The following is an 18,000-nucleotide window of genomic DNA, read 5'->3' on the forward strand; positions in this document are numbered from 1 at the left end:
CAAATCATTCTCATTATACTACTATATGTGGTGTTCACCAGATGTTGCCCTGATAACAACAACAGCTGCTTATACTTTTATAGAACCTACTCTGTGCCAAGCACTGTTCTAACTACTTTATATAACTCTTCTTTTTGTGGCAGTGCGGGAGAAGCAATGATCCTTCCTCATGAATACTCTTATTGACCATCCCTATTTTTCAAATGAGGAAATTGAAACCCAGCAAGGTTAGGTAACTTGCCCAAGTTCATAGGACTATTAAGTGGTGGAAATGGAATTTCCCCGCCCCCCCCCCTGCCCGGGGTGGGGGGAGGGGCAGGGGTGGGAAGGGTCTCTAGCAATTGATCACTTATATGCTCCTCAAAGAATGAAAATGAAATGTGGAAGTAAGAAGGGGAAAAGATATCAAAGCAGCCATTTGACTTTCTTAGGGGTTTGTTGGCCTAGTGTTTTTTCCAGAATAAAGCAAGGCTTCATTTTAAGATCACTGAAAACAGAATAGGATGTGTTGAATACAACAGAGCAGACAGCCAATATTTTAGCCAAGAGTTGACCTCTCCAAACAGTCTCCACACTAAGAATGCCTCACGGCAACCAAATACCCTTTATCATGTTTTACAACGAATTAGGCACATCTGTTAACAAATCATCTCTATTAGAACCTGACAACTGATAAAAATGATGAAACAAAATAACTCTTCATTAAAAAGAACAATCTAACCCTGTGCCATCTCCAGAGTTGTACAGAGATATTTTGCATTTGAAATGGAAGAGAGTTTTTAGGAACTTACCTCTCATCTTAAACTCCTTGTAAAACTATAGACATAATCTCCTCTGCTTTTGAAAGCAGGCCTGGTAATAGTGAAATATGGGATAAAGCGAAATCATTCCCCTTGCAAAGCAGTGAAGTTTATAAGATGGAGGCCCTTCCCTCCAAATGTATCTTTTCAAACTCCAGAAGACCTTCTGAGATTCCAGAGGGGAAAATATGGATACTTGTTTCCTTTATTCATCGAAGTCCATGTTGGCCGAGGACAGCCCCTTCAGGCCTCAGGGAATGGTCAAGCACAGGATCTGACACTAGCGTTGAGTTTCATTTTGGAGCAGCATAAATTCCCAGAGAACCGATTTATGCCATTTGTGTGGCCTTCTCAGTTTCAGAGCGTGATTACACTTTATAAAAAATTGTGAGCAGACTGTTGTGCTTCCCCTGGGACACTTGGGTTTCAAGAAGGAAAAAAGAGACTCTCTTGGCCCTGATGAAAATCTCAGAGATAGATGCAGGCAACAGCTGCTGGGGTTTTGTTTGTTTTGTTTTCAAGCTGCTGCAAGAAAAAATCAAAGTCTCCATCAAATTAGATGAGACGAAACGACTTAGCCTCGGTGGTCAGAGAATCAGGCAGGGCCAGAGTGAACAGAGTGTCTGCAAGCACAGATCCTCCTGACCCACGGCGAGAACACCACCTGACCACTCACACTGCACCAGGGAGGGGAAACTCAAGGAAAAGAAGACGAGACTCTTCCCCAGGTTGTTAATTAAACAGTGGTGGGATTTAATCTTTAGTCTCTGTTCTTGCTTCCATACCCAGGAGGCTCTCCCCTATCTTGATTTTACTTTTGTTTTTTTTGAAATACTTCTTTCTTTTTGTTTTTGGCCAAGGCACATGGCATGTAGGATCTTAGTTCCCCAACCAGGGGTCCAACCTGTGCCCTCTGAAGTGGAAACACAGAGTCTTAACCACCGCCTGGGGAGTCGCATCTTGGTTTCATTTTTAACATTTATTTTTAAATTGCATATAGTAAATAAAATTCACTTATTATTATTATTTTTTACAGTTGTATTAGTTTTGACCCCTGGTGGCTCAGTGGTAAAGAATCCGCCTGAAATGCAGGAGACATGGGTTCGGTCTCTGGGTTGGAAGATTCCCAGAGAAGGAAATGGCAACCCACTCCAATATTCTTGTCTGGAAACTTCCACGGACGTAGGAGCTTGGCAGACTACAGTCCATGGGAGACTACATGTCCACAAAGAGTTGGACACTACTTAGAGACTAAACAACAGCAAATGAGTTTTGATAAGGGTCATGTACCACCACCGCAATCAAGATACAAGAGCGTCCCATCTCCTCCTAAAACACGCTCGTGCTGCCGCTTCGTAGTCAGATCTTCCCCGTACCAAGATTCCCTGACAGCCAGGGCCATCCCCATAGTCTGGCCTTTTACAGGACACTCTATGAATGGGATCATACAGTCTTTGGCCTTTTACATCTAACTTCTTCTACCGAAAAGATAGCATTTGAGATTTATCCCTATCACTGTGTGTATCAGTGGGCTTCCCTGGTAGCTCAGCTGGTAAAGAATCCACCTACAATGCAGGAGACCCTGATTCAATTCCTGGGTTGGGAAGATCTGCTGGAGAAGGGATAGGCTACCCACTCCAGTATTCTTGGGCTTTCTTGGTGGCTCAGCTGGTAAAGAATCCACCTGCAATGTGGGAGACCTGGGTTCAACCCCTGGATTGGGAAGATCCCCTGGAGAAGGGAAAGGCTACCCACTCCAGTATTCTGGCCTGGAGAATTCCGTGGACTGTATAGTCCATGGGGTTGCAAAGAGTCGGACACGACTGCGCGTCTTTCACTTTCACTTCGTGTGTATCAGTAGTTGGCTCCTGGGTAGCATCTTCTCTGTTGATGTGCCACAGCGTGTGTGTTGATTCACCACTGAGGATCTCTGAATCGGGGTGATTATAAATAAAGCCGCATAAACCTTCACATACCGGTTGTTGTGTGGGCCTGTGTTTTCTCTTGAGGCTCTCTTGTTTTGAACTGGCGTAGCTCGCTGATTTCCATCCCTTTCTTCCCTCTTCTCTCCCAGTGTAGTCAGAAGGAAGTATAACAGGTGCAGCTAAAGAGCACACAGCCCTCAGCCAGGCAACTCTTCCAAGGCCCTAGGCTGCTTGCTGTCTCTCACACTGTACTCCTTAGACCTACACCTGGGGCTGTGGAAGGCGAAAGTAGCAATTCCATTGATATCACATGACTGGAGTGGTGATAGAATTAACTCTCCTCCTCCAAATGGAGTCATTTTGACCAAGGGAAGAAAGTGACACTTACTGCCATGTGACTGTATTAAATATTTAAACATAAGCAAAATTGAAATTGTCAAGAACTTCATGTGGTGTTTATCATCTGGAATTTTAGAGGGAATGATATTTGTGTCTTACGGGCAGTGTTTTTCCTTTTAATCAGAGACTTGGAAGTAAAGATCTCAAGGGGGCCGTGCGTGCATGGGGGCGTGCAAGTCGCTTCAGTCGTGTCCGACTCTTTGTGACCCCATGGACTGTAGCCCATCAGGCTTCTCTGTTCATGGGATTCTCCCATGGCAAGAATACTGGAGTGGGTTGCCATGGCCTCCTCCAGGGGATCTTCCTGACCCAGGGATTGAACCTGTGTCTCCTGTGACTCCTGCATCGCAGGCGGGTTCTTTACCACTGCAAAGGGAAGACTCTCAAGAGGGCCAGCCGATGCCAATTTGATGAGAAGTTGATGTGTAAGCGAATTCAGGAACAGAGAGTCAGGGCCCACCCACATGAAGGTGCTGATAAATCTCATAAGGAGATGAATATGTGAAGAATGGAAAGACCAGTGTGAAACCTCGACAGAAAAAAACACATGCTGTGACGGTAAGGAGCCAAACCCCGAGTGAGAGTGACCGGTTAAGTCGAATCAGATTAGCTTGTGTCTTAGAATCTGTGGCCTCATCTTGTGCTCTCGGTCAAGGAAGAGAGAGCGAGCTTTTATCTTAAGAGAAAATGCAAAGAAAAGCTGAGTATCACTGATACTTTTTTTTAAAGCAGTTTTAATATAGAAATGGGAAGTAGGCCTAACTAAAGACTGCTACAGAGAAGAAATCAACTTGGAGCAAATGGCAGACAGCAGAAGGCATTAGAGCTAAGTTTGCAAAATCTAGAAAGGACTGGAAATGATTTAACCTATGCCTGTCAGCTTATGTTGTGCAATTTTGTTGTTGTTGTTGTTTAGTCGCTAAGTCTTGTCTGACTCTTTTGCAACTCATGGACTGTAGCCCTCCAGTCTCCTCTGGCCATGGAAGCTTCCAGGTAAGAATACTGGAGTGGGTTGCCATTTCCTTCTCCAGGGGATCTTCCGCACCCAGGCATTGTGTCCTGCATTGTCTGGCCGTTGGTTTCTTTACCACTGAGCCACCAGGGAAGCCCTGTGCAATTTTAGAAGACTTCAAAAAAAAAAATCTTTAAAAAGTTGTTCCTATTTGCAATTTTATAAAAAGTTATGTAACCTTTTAATAGATATTCTATTGTTACACATTTTTCTGAAAACAACTGAGTGGATAGTATCATCATTTTTCAGTCAGATCTAGAAAAATTTTTTTTTTGAAAGAAAACGTTCTTATGCTAAAGATTTTCCCGCCACATGTTACATAAAGAGAAAAAAACGGATGATGGCATAGTTTTTAAGTACCAGGAATGAAAATATTTTTAAAATCTCAATGGAAAATTCTTTAAAGTCCTGTTGCAATTACATGCAACTCAAATTATATAGAAAAGCAGTAAGTCAAAAGTCATCACGAATATAAAAATTGCTCTGAGGCAATATGAAGAGATTTTCTGAGTGATCTGTAATATAAAGGAGAAATTCAGGGAAAATATAATAAAACTTGAACCTTTTATTAAATTGAGATTAAAGGGTATAATTCCAGTTAGTAAATAGCAATGTATATCAGCTGTACCCTCAAGTTGTTAGCTACTTATTATTGCTTCATTTTGAGAATTACTTCAAAATGGACTTCCTCTACTTGGTTAACATTGGTCTGGGTCAGGAGTCAGCAGACTGTGGCCCAGTTTGACAGCCAAATCCAGCCCACGACTCTTCTTCATATCTAAAGTTCTGTTGGAACACAGTCACACTCATTTGTGTAAACGTTGTTGAGAGCTGCTTTCTCCTTATATTGCAGAGTAACCTCATAGGTAGTCTATGCAACAGATTGTACAGCCCATGGAGCCTAAAATACTTACCTTCTGACTCTCCAAAAGAGTCTGCCCTCCACCCCCTTACTCTAGAGTCAGCCCTGGAACCAAGGCTACCCTTACTTGTGCAACCTTTGTCCAGATTCCACTTTTAGGACCTGGGTCGTGATTTTCATTCGGAGAGATTGAATTGCAGTAATAAAACTCATGGCCAGCAGTTCCTGTTTGTTAATTTACAGTCAGAAATTTCGCTGCCAAGCGAAACAAAATACTTAATTTGCTGATTGGTGAATAGTCTCTATTCACTTCCTTCATAGCTCAGTTGGTAAAGAATCTGCCTGCAATGCAGGAGACCCTGGCTTGATTCCTGGGTGGGGAAGATCCCCTGGAGAAGGGATAGGCTACCCATTCCAGTATTCCCGGGCTTCCCTTGTGGCTCAGCTGGTAAAGAATCTGCCCATAATGCAGGAGACCTGGGTTTGATCCCTGGGTTGGGAAGATCTCCTGGAGAAGGAAAAGGCTACCCACTCCAGTATTCTGGCCTGGAGAATTCCAGGGACTGTACAGTCCATAGGGTTGCAAAGAGTCGGACACAACTGAGCGACTTTCGCTTCACTTCACTTCACTGAACAAATGGTATTTGGAAGGTTGTTTGGTGTAAGATCAGTGCAAGGGGTTAACTAATAGGATAACCCTATGAGTTAAATTCTTGCGAGTGGTGGTGGTTTAGTCACTAAGTCCTATCCAACTCTTGCAACCCCATGGAGTGTAGCTCACCAAGTTCTTCTGTCCATGGGATTTCCCAGGCAAAAATGCTGGAGTGGGTTGCCATTTCCTTCTCCAGGGGAGCTAAAGTCTTAGTCTCCGTCATCTGCTGGCTAGCGTTCCTTGCCCTTCCCTATATCCCAGAGAGCATTCCAGGTTCCCCTGCCAGCAGGTTGGTTGGAAGGTTTGGCAACAGTAAGTGCTGATATAATGAGCAGGAGCAGGAGAAGCCCGGATATTTCTCTCTCTCATTCATTTTGGGTGGAAGGTCTGGAGTGCTGAGCCCATTTCTTGGTTCCCTTCCACTGGGCAGCCTTACTCTGGTTCTGGGTCCCGCAGGCCAGCCCCAGCCTCTGGGCCTTAGGAACACACTCATTCTTTTTGCTCCTCCAGTCCCAAGAGGGATAGAATTTCCTGTGCAGGCTAATCTCTAGGTTGCCTCAAACTCCCCTGTTTGCTTTTCAGCTTTCCCTGGTGAACCAGTTTCCTTTGTTTGACATACTCAGAGTGGTTTCTGTTTTTCAAACATAACCCCAACCCATAGAGGCATCTAGCCTGCCATCAAGAATAGTCCTGGAGTCACCCGTTCACATTCTGATGGTCAGGATTCCCCTCTTTCTGGTTGCTGGGCACACCTGCCCGCTCTTGTCAATAGTCCGAGGTCACGCCACACAACCGGCTAGGCCAGACTTGTGTGCCAGTCACTGTGACTGTGATGTGCGTGTGCCAGAACCCAGTTCTCTGCTTGAAAGGTGTTGCTTAATATCAGCCACTTCCTAACAGATTGTATTCATTGGGTATTATTTTTAAATTAATATATTCTCAGAGTTCACGATCAGTAATCACATGGTCCCCCTGTGTTGGCTATGCCTTCTTTCACTGCCTTCAAGCTACCAGATTCTTCTGCTTGCTCCAGAATTCCAGGATGGGGACGATCCAGAAATAATTGTCCACTTCCGGATCCTCACCAGGGTCTGCTCCCGGGTCTGAGTTGAATGCTCTGTCACGCCCCACCCAGCCTCTAGTTCTTTCCCAGAACCCCTCCCCCACCCTCTCTTAGCCTGGACAACCCTATTCATCCATCATGTCTTTGCTAAAGCTTCCGTTTTACCTGCATCTCCGGTCTTCCATGGAGCTCAGATTGTAGTTGAGTTATAAGGCCTTCCATGGAGGCCTGGCTTGTCAGACAAAACAAGAATTGCCTGGAATTCAAATTTAAAATTTAGACCTTTCTGCCATTTTTCCCCAGGCTTTTTCACTGAGTACCACATGTCAATTTGCTCCTTGGATCCATGTAGCTATGCAGGTGATGTGTTTAAAAAAGAGAAGCATTGTGAATAATAATAATTATGTTGAATCATATAGTCCTTTCTCTTTCCTCTTTTTATTCGTGTTATTTTATTCTGCATCCTCCATGATCTGGGAGTGGTGGTGTGGGGAGTGGGGATTACTGCTATGTTATGAAAATTAAGAAGCTAGTGGGAACCTGCTGTATACACAGGAAGCTCAGTGATGGCTCTGTAATGGCTTAGAGGAGTGGGATGGGGCTGGGGGAGAGGGAGGGTCCAAGAAAGAGGGGATATGTGTATACATAGAGCTGATTCACTTTGTAGTACAGCCAGAAAGTAACACAACATTGTAAAGCAATTATACTCCAATTAAAAAATTAAATTAAAAATAAAAATTAAGAAGCTGAGGCACAAGGACCTCAGAGTGCAGGTAAAGGCTGGTCCTCTAACATTTTACACTGAGGATGAGGCGTGCCTGAGATGTTTGTCTTCCATCGGAGCAGAGGAGAGCACGGGCGGTGCTGCCCCATCGGGTCTCAAGAGCGCCCGCTTGCGTTCCTGTCTCTGGGATGGTCACTTCCGCCTTCCGTGGCCATTCCCCAGAAGCTGAGAGACTGGCTGCAGCCTTGGAGGGGCCGTTTCCCTACGTTTCCAAAGTTGTTTCCATTTCAGTTGCTTCTTCTTCCTCTTCTACTGTGTCCCATGTCCCTAGCTTTGCCACAGCGGCTGTGACTAACATCCCCGCTGAGCAGGCAACGTGACCAATACCAAACCCTGATTCCTGAGGAATCGCAGATGATGAAACTAGAGTGGACGGTCCTCTGTGATGACTTACCTCTCAAGCATTGTGGAGGACATTGACAAATATGAAGCCTAGGGGAGAAATTTCCAGTGTAGAATGTGGAGCGATTCAAAACAATGTAAATTCATTGGTTTTAGGTATTGAAACTCTCTGCTTTGGGGCTGTGACTCAGAGATGATTCAGCAAAAAGGAGCCAGACTGAATATGAGACTGTCCTGCTCATGGGTCATGGTGATGCACTGAGTAAAAATCGAATAAAAATCAGATAGAGAATTGATGTTAGCTTGCGGCAAAGATGGTAAATGTGTACTTTTAATATCTGTCTGTTTTATAATTTACAGTCTTCAAATGTTTGTACAAAAATGATTTTATATGCAGTTATATTTGTGATTGCCCTTTTAATATGCTACTTGGTAGGAGACAGATGTTATATTTGATGTTATACAGTTAGACTGTTACATAAAAGCAACTTAATACACATAAATCTTAAACACGTGACTCTTGTTTCCTTTTTGTCCCACTGAAAACACGCATGCCTGAACTACAGACTGCTAGAGAAACAAACAGTATCTCCATCAGGCTGTACTATCTCTGTTAATGTACGGCCATGTGTCACATCTCTGTAGAGGCCCTCAGCCACTATTGAGGTTTCTGATAAAACAGTTTCTGTTTTCCAGAAGTGGTCAGTGGGGAGGAAAGAATTTCATCCTATCATAATATAAAGTACATTTATCTGTTCCTTTTAACATATAAAACACTCTACCTGTTGCAACAGTTCTGGTGACACTTGCGTGGTTGTGGCTGATAAGGGTCCTCTGTGCTGAGGCCCTAGGCTGCTCCAGTGAGTTCATGCTGCAGACGCTGCCCTGCACAGTCTCAGACCCTGCACCTACTGAATCCGAATCTGCAGTTTAACAAGGCCCCTAGGTGGTTCAGAGGCACGTTGAACTGAAATAGCCCTCCTCTAGAAGTTGCTTGATAGTATGGTGGCTTTGACGGTAAAGACTCTGCCTGCAATGCAGGAGACCTGGCTTCGATCCCTGGGTTGGGAAGATTCCCTGCAGAAGCAAACGGCTACCCATTCCAGTATTCTTGCCTGGAGAATTCCATGGACAGAGGAGCCTGACAGGCTACAGTCCATGAGGTCGCCAAGAGTCGGACACAACTGAGTGACTAACACTTTCACTTTCATTCCCCTAGAAATTGCTTGAAAGCATGGCAGAATCTCCCATTTGTATTTGACTTTCATCTCCCATAAAGAAGAACAAGTAAATGTTACCCAGATTCACAGTGTCAGCTCTGACACTATAGCTTTGGGACTGTACAGATGCAGTTGCTGTCAAGATTTCAGTACTGGTGAGTAGCCTTTATTCCAAAAGAACAAGGCTCCCATCCTTATCTCTTTCCTTTAAAATGTCTCTATTTCCTAAAAGTGTATAGGTGGCTCTGTTACCCATAAAACTTTTCCTGGGCCTCCCATTACATGTCTTTTCAAGAGACATAGCATGCTGTATTTTCATGGGAGAATGTTATCACACTCAGAAACCCCACATATTTAGATTGCAACTATATTTTAAATTAATTAAACTCTTAGGTCAGATATTTTCTGCTTTTTCCAGTAAGAAATTTCCTTCTCTCCCCACTTACTTCCTCTCTCACTGTCTTCCTTTATTTTCTTCCTTCCTTTTTCGTTTCTTCTTGTTGATAATGCAGAAGTATTTGAGTTCTTCAGCTCTTAAGACAAACTGGAAATGATACACAATTTTCCTTTTTTTAATTGAAATATAGCTGACATACAACATAATGTTAGTTTCGGGTGTACTACGTTGTGGCTTGACATTTGCATACGTTATGAAATGTCCAGCAAGTCTAGTAACCATCTGCCCCATACTTATTACAATACTATTGACTGTATTCCACCACCCACTTTTCTTATTCCATTTTTTAAAAGACAAAGTCCACCAATAAGAGCCTTGGAAATACTAATACTTTTTGGTTTGTTTTGATCTCAGTGCTAAAACTTGTCATATAAAAATCTGAGTGATTAAAAACCAATTTAGCTCATTTAGAAGACTGTATCTTGACTCTATCCCTGTAGTAGGAAAGTATCTTATATGTGAATATTTCCAAAGAGATCCTTAATTTTTACCTATATCCCTAGAGTAGTATAAAATTCTTTTATTTGAATTTTTCTCTGGGCTTTTAGAGACATTTTCTATCTTACCATAAAAAGCCTTTATGAGAGATTATTCTCTCTGAACTTGAAAATGGGACTCAAAAGTGAAAGCTTTAACAGATCACCTTCTTGTAATTTATAGTCAAGTCATTTAACAAATAATTATGTGATGATATTGATTGATCCTGAAAACCAATCTAGATCATTAAGATTAAAGAATTTTTTTTCAACAGCAGGGAGGCAATATGCCCTGAATTTAATCAAACCCTCTCTCTGGTTTTGACCATGTCAAAAGAGGCACTAAATGCTTAGTCTAGAACTTTCTGATTCTTGCATAGAAGAACAATCTTGGTCAGATCATTTCTACCATAAAAATATACCGAGTCACAGACTTTGAATGAATCCAGCAAATATGCAGAGTACATCATGAGAAATGCAGGCTGGATTGGCAATATAATATATGCCACTATGTTGTGAGTTTTTTTTTTTTTTTAATGTAATCACAAGCTGGAATCAAGATTGCCAAGAGAAATATCAACAACCTCAGATATGCAGATGATACCACTGTAATGGCAGCAAGCCTCTTGATTAAAGTGAAAGAGAGTGAAAAAGCTGGCTTAAAACTCAATATTCAAAAACTAAGATCATGGCATTTGGTCCCATCACGTCATGGCAAATGGATCAGGAAAAAGTGGAAACAGTAACAGATTTTATTTTCTGGGGCTCCCAAATCACTGCAGATGGTGACTGCAGCCATGAAATTAAAAGACGCTTGCTCCTTGGAAGAAAAGTTATTACAAACCTAGACAACATATTAAAAAGCAGAGACATCACTTTGCTGCCCAAGGTCCATGTAATCAAAGCTATGGTTTTTCCAATAGTCAGGCACAGATGTGAGAGTTGGACCATAAAGAAGGCTGAGCATTGAAGAATTGATGCTTTTGAATTGTGGTGCTGGAGAAGACTCTTGAGAGTCCCTCGGACTGCAAGAAGATCAGACTAGTCAATCCTAAAGGAAATCAACCCTGAATATTCATTGGAAGGACTTATACTGAAGTTGAAGCTCCAATACTTTGGCTACCTGATACGAAGAGCAACTCATTGGAAAAGACCCTGATGCTGGGAAAGATTGAGGGCAGGAGGAGAAGGGGACAGCAAAGGATGAGATGATTAGAGATAACATCACTGACATGACATGAATTTGAGCAAACTCTGGGAGACAGTGAAGGACAGGGAAGCCTGTGTGCTGCAGTTCATAGGGTCACAGAGTTGGAAATGACTTAGCAACTGAACAACAGCAACAGAAAGTAACCTGTCAATTCATTGCAAGAGCTGGAATAAAGCTGATCTATTTGTGGTACTTCTGATAGGACTGACCTGTTTGCTCTCTGGAAAAAAAAAATTTTGATAGAAAGCTAATAGCTTAAGGATGACTTCAAACTTCTACAAAAAGATTGACAACTTCACTCTATTATATGTTGTTTTACAAATAATAAGCAATTTGTATTCTAACAACAGATTATTTTATGTTTTAATTACATGTGAAAACTAAATTAAGCAAGTGATCTATTTGCAAGTAATTAATCTGAAGTTATTTAAAAACATGTTGTACATAATGGTTATTCAGTATTAATAATTCACTATTACACTAATTTACATTAGTAGCCAACCAGCTATTCTACATTATTTATGTGTTGTGGCTTTGTATGTCTTTGATGTTTTGGGGAAGGATCTGCTTTGCAAAAATTTGTAAAAATACTCAGATAGAATTCATATTACAGAGACTTTTTGTTTTTTTATTTATTAAACTTAGAGAAAGTTTATTTAGGGAGGAAACACACTCCATAGACAGCGTGGGCCATCTTGGAAGGCAAGAGAGGCATGAGGGTATGAGGTTGTCAGTTTTTATAGGGGTGGGTGATTTCATTGACTAATGAATAGGAGGAATATTCCAGTTATTAGTGTTTTGAGGAAGGGATGGGGATTTCCAGGAATTGGTCCACTGCCTACTTTGTGACCTTTATGATCGTGGTACTGGTGGTATGTCATTTAGCTTGCGGATGTGTTAGAACGAGCATATACTGACCCTCTGGGTCCAGTGAAAGAAGACTCATCTACCATCTTGGATCTTGTTGGTTCTAATCAGTTTATGTCATATCCTTGGGCTGCGTCATTCTTTTAAAGGTTATGCCCTGCCGCCTTGCTGTCTCTTTCCGCCCTTTAGAGATTTTGCTTCCATAATTTTATGGGAAGCTGAGAGGTGACAGTCTGCCTGCTATAGCTGCTTCAGGGCTGAGTTGGGCCATCAACCCTGCCTGTCAGGAAGTAAAAATCTATGGACACCTTTTGGTTTCACAGACTGTCATAGCCCAATGCTAACTTAAGGTGCTCTAACCCTCTGCTTAGGAAGCTTTGGAACAGTATGCTTTATTTAAAATAAAAAAAAATTAATGTGAGTTCTTGATGTGAATAAGTGTTTTAGTATCAAGATGTATTTATGTCTAAAACATTTTAGAAGTGCAAATTAACTAGAGTGTTCCATAAAGTTGGCATTGGTATCTTTTTTAGATTAGGCTTCAGTGTCTGAATTGCCCTTGACTCTCTTGTTCACAATTTGAGGGTCTCTTTTGACGCCTTCTCCTTGGAAGGGAAACATTGATATTGCTGCAAAGAATCAACTGACTTGCAGATTTGGAGACACCCATTTCTGAAATGTATAGTGTAATTTGTAGAGTGCTCAGGTTACTGGGGAATGGATTAATATTTTTACACACACACTTGAATAAATGATAGCCTTTAATAGTTGCACCTTGTGCTAATCTTCCTACATCCAGAGGAGAAGGGTCATAAGGAGAAATAATTTAACAGTAGGAGGAGGAAGTTCATGCTGATTCATTCCTTTCCAAATTGAACACTCTTGGATCAGATGAATCAAATAGCAGTGAGAAGGCTTAGAAGTTAATCACAAGGAAGAGATGGGGAAGATCAAACTACCCATGCAGAGAGAATGCCTGCAATGTGTTATTTCATCATGAACAGCTTCAGAAAAGCAAGCCTTTTCTGAAGTTACTGTATGAAGATACTGGATTGCAGCCAATGTCAACATTCAGATAGAGATAGGTATGCTAGTTGTACGCCATCTCTATTTGGGAGATCTGTTTAAGTTGCATGGCTTTGTGTAGTTAGACGGAGGGCATATGTGTTGAAAGAATTGGAGTTTGATAGACAGTTGGAGTGAATATTGCTCTTATACCACCGTGGACTTAAGGATATCAAGGTCAGTTTTTCCAATGTTTGACCTCTTGAGAAATATTATGAAATTGCTGAGTTTGGTCTTTCTTAAGTGTGAATTATAATGAATTTCTTCATAGAGCATGTACACCCTTACCTTTGAAAGTTTGCCTTTCATGAGGAGGCATCTCTTTTAAAGAAAAATACTTACTTCTTTGGCTGTTCTGGGTCTTAGTTGTGGCACGAGGGATCTTTGGTCCTTGTTGTGGCATGCGGAATCTTTAGTTGTGGGATGTGAACTCGTAGTTGCAGCATGTGGGATCTAGTTCTATGACCAGGGATTGAACCCAGGCCCCTTTGCATTGGGAGCTCAGAGTCTTAAGTTCCTAGGAGGCATCTTTTGTTTTAATCTTTCTTTTGCTTCTTTATTTTTTATTATTAATTAATTTATTTTTTATTGGAGGATAATTGCCTTACAATGTTGGATTGGTTTCTGCCATATGTCAACATGAGTCAGCCATAGGTATATTAAGACATATGTCCCCTCCCTCTTGAGTGTCCCTCCCACCTCCCATCCTCTCTCACCCCTTTCAGTTGGCACAGAGCTCCAGGTTTGAGCTCCCTGTGTCATGCAGTCATGCAGCAAATTCCCACCGGCTATCCATCGTACAGATGGTAATGTACATGTTTCAGGGCTACTCTCTCAATTCGTCCTACTCTCTGCTTCCCCTGCAGTGTGCACGAGTCTCTATTGCCCTTCATCTCCATTGCTGCCCTGCAAATAGGTTCATGGTACAGTCTTTCTAGACTCCATATCTATGTGATAATATATGATGTTTGTTTTTCTCTTTCTGACTTACTTCACTTTGTATAATAGGCTCTAGGTTCATCCACCTCATTAGAACCGATTCAGATGTGTTCCTTTTTATGGCCGAGTAATATTCCATTGTATATATGCAGCACAACTCCTTTATCCATTCATCTGTCAGTGGACATATAGGGTACTTCCATGTCCTAGCTATTGTAAATAGTGCTGCAAAGAACACTGGGACACATGTGTCTTTTTCAATTGTGGTTTCCTTAGGTTATATGCCCAGTAGTGGAATTGTTTGGTCATATGATAGTTTTTTAAGGAATCTCCTTATTGTTCTCCATAGAGGCTGCACCAATTTACATTCCCACCAACAGTGCAAGAGGGTTCTCTTTTCTTTAGGAGGCATCTCTTACTGGTTACCTAATAGCCACTGGCATAGCAACCTTGAAATATGTTACCAACAGGGAGTTGTTTTTTTCCTATACTCAATTCTAGGAACTATTTGTGTTTCAATATTTTAAAATAGTGTTTTCCTATTTTGAGAGGGGTCAGAAGCATTCAGAGATAGATAGTCTCAAGGAATTCCTTTATGTCGTGTATTTCTCTCTGGCATTTTTGCCCCCTGTCTCTGCCTCTCACATTAGTGTCAAGCCTGTGGCTTCCCCAGCACCTTAGGTCAAAGTAATCCAAGTGCATTCATTGAATGCTGAAACTAGAGAAGCAGGTTGATTTGGAGACATTGATCCCCGTGATATACAGAGAACTTATTTAAAACTGTCAGGCTATTAAATCTGTAGCTTATAAAGCCATATCACAATGTCAAAGCCTCTGCCCTGAATTCATTTATCTTCGTTAAACCTTTTTTGAAAAAAAATCTTATAAGCACTTATCTATATTGATTTAAATATATATATGTATGTGTGTGTGTATATATATATACATACATATACATATGTGTATATGTATGTATATATATATATTTCTCCCCCTGCCCCGGAGAAGGAAATGGCAGTCCACTCCAGTTTTCTTGCCTGGAAAATCCCATGGTGGGCTACAGTTGCAAAGAGTCAGATACGACTGAGTGACTGAACACATTTTTTTAAAATTAAAAACAAATTTTTTTTGGCCACACCATGAGGCATGTAGAATATTAGTTCCCCAACTAGGGATCAACCTGGCACCCCCTGCATTGAAAGTGTAGAGTCTTAACCACTGGACCACCAGGGAAGTCCCTCTGCTTTGCCTTTAATTTGGCAAATAATCCTTGAGAAAAAGACTGTCTACTCCCCACCGTACTTCTTTTTGTTTTGTCTTTTGTGTCCTTGTATTTTTTATGTAAATATAATAGAACTGTAACTAATTATTAATTGTAACTAATTGAAGGAAAGCCACATAAAGACCTTCTAGTCATAACCCTTGACCTCACAGTATTCACAGCCTGTAGGCCAAAACAGAAACATACATAGCCAGGACTGGTGAATGTTTTCCGAGTCTCTGCCTTGTAGTAAGCACACCTACTGTGCATTTCCTTATTTGGTGCACAAAGATTCAAATCCCACCTCTGCCACTTACCAGCAATGTGGCCTTGGTTTTCTCAGATATAAAAGGAGGGAATTGATAGGTTCTTAATTCATAGGGGTATTGCCAGCTCTAAATTGGTTAAAGTATGCTAAGTGCTTAGAATAGTATCTGACACACAGCACATGTTCAATATGTATTTTATGATTATTAAGTAGAGCTTACAAAGTAAAAAGAAAAAATAAAAAGAAATGTTGAAGTTGTTTGGTTTCATTGAGGCCATCTGCTTTTTAACTTTGATTAAATCTGTTTATGGAGTCATCAATCGGTTGCTTTGGACTTTCTGCCATGGATTCATTATAAAATGTTTTTTGTAGTTCAGTAAGCAAGAAAGGCTACAGCTGAAACTGTCGAGTAAAATGAATCGTGTGACTCTGGGTTACTCAGTGTCTGTCGTTAGCCCAGCACCCCAGCCATCACAAACATACACGTGCACACACACAGGAATGCATACATGTTCTAAATTGTGAGGGTCTGGAAAATCTGTGAAGGAAAGAATACCGTATTTATTTTTGTGTTCTCGGAGTCTAGCATAATAACTTGTCCGTAGCGTGTTCAGGGCTCCCCGGGTGGCTCAGACGGTAAAGTGTCTGCCTGCAATGGGGGAGACCTGGATTGGATCCCTGGGTCGGGAGGATCCTCTGGAGAAGGAAATGGCATGTTTTAAGTGATCAGTTTGTTTTTATGCATAAGCCCAGTTTTGGTAGGTCCTTCTTGAAGAACTAAAAACAATGTCAGCTCTAAACCACCACTTTGACCTGTGACTTCTGGAAATAGAAGGTGGCACAATCTCAGGAAAGCAGTTTGCTTATTTTCATTTAGAACTTTAAAAATAATGTATATTATTTACCTTACAAATTTAACTTTTGAGACTCCATCATAAAGAAATAACTTTGCATTAGGTACAGACCTATTTGCCTTCATTTGGGCTTCTCAGGTGCCTCAGTAGTAAAGAATCCACCTGCAATGCAGGAGATGCAGATTCGATCCCTGGATCAGGAAGATCCCCTGGAAAAGGAAATGGCAACCCGTTCCATTATTCTTGCCTGGAAAATTCCATGGACAGAGGAGCCTGGCTGGCTGCAGTCCATGGGGTCACAAGGAGTTAGACGTGACTGAACACATATACACGTAACTGTAAGGCCAGAAAGGGAAATGATTAAATAAACTTTGTGTGCACGAGTAGAACTTAAATCTATGTCCTTTTGGGAGGCGGTTCGTTCAGTTTTAAAATTTGGTTTATATCAATTGAGATAGCATCTATATAATTCAGATGCTTTTGTAAGTAAGTAAAATACACTATAAATAAGCTAATTTGCTCATGACTCATTTAATACAATGCCTCTATGTATAAATTTGTGAATGAGTGTTATTCATATTCTTTATGAATATTTTTAAAACACAAATATAACATTATCTGTAAAAAAAAAAACAAAATTGATTACACAATAGGATCTCAACTATCTAAAGACTGTGTAGGGTCAAGGTTAGCTGGCTGGATGCCATATTGTTGAAAGGTGCTGCTTCTAAGTGTGATGTTATGGGTGATTTTGCACCCCAGGTGTTTGATACACATGTTTACCATGTGAATTTGTGTGTGTGTTTCTTTTATAATACAAAGAAAGTTAAAACAATATCAGCTTCACATCAAAAACCCAAAAGGAAAACTCATCATCCCATGCATTGAAAACAAATATTTTACTACAGTTTTTCTTATTTCCTTTTTATTTCTTACTTTACTTTGGGCATAATATATTCCATTTTCTTTGTTCACTTTTAAAAATTTGTTTTTCTCCTCTAGTATAAAAATAAGTCTCCCAAACCTTCCAAACTTAAGACATCAAAAGATAACTCAGCTATGGTTGATTTCATAAAAGTATTTGGTGTGCTTTTAACAGTTCTGCAGCTCATAGTTATCTGAGCCCCTTAAATGCTTCAATAAATTTTAAAATCTCTACATACTTTGGGGAGACGTTTTCTTTACTTTTGAAATTTGATTTATTTATCAATTGAAGTAGAACCTGCTTAATGCAGATCCTTTTGTACATAGGTGGAATATGCTATAATAAGCAGACTAGCTAATGATTCATTTAAAATATTATAAAATACTTTGTGTTATATTTTTATGAATCTGTTATTTCTTGAATTTTTTCACATGTAGTGGCCACTGTACTGTCTAGGCCAAGTAAGTCTACATTTGCCAGCGTTCCTTTGGAGCTATAGTAAGAATTTATTGACATTTTTCTCTGATACGCCATATCAAATTTTGTACGCTGTACTTAATTTTCTCTAAGACAAGTCAGATTATCTTTACAGTGGCATTTTCTCAATAATGTGTGTTGT

At 40.8% G+C, this 18,000-nt stretch overlaps 1 protein-coding gene and 1 pseudogene across 1 annotated transcript in view; both read left to right on the forward strand.

The window, feature by feature from the left end:
• Positions 1–18,000, forward strand: part of RNF150 (ring finger protein 150) — a 263,130-nt gene that overhangs the window by 55,159 nt on the left and 189,971 nt on the right. The window lies entirely within an intron of this gene.
• The window catches only part of LOC122423508, a 75,278-nt pseudogene that overhangs the window by 54,263 nt on the left and 3,015 nt on the right, over positions 1–18,000 (forward strand).

Source organism: Cervus canadensis, chromosome 1 (assembly GCF_019320065.1).
Source record: "Cervus canadensis isolate Bull #8, Minnesota chromosome 1, ASM1932006v1, whole genome shotgun sequence".
Taxonomy (NCBI): domain Eukaryota; kingdom Metazoa; phylum Chordata; class Mammalia; order Artiodactyla; family Cervidae; genus Cervus; species Cervus canadensis.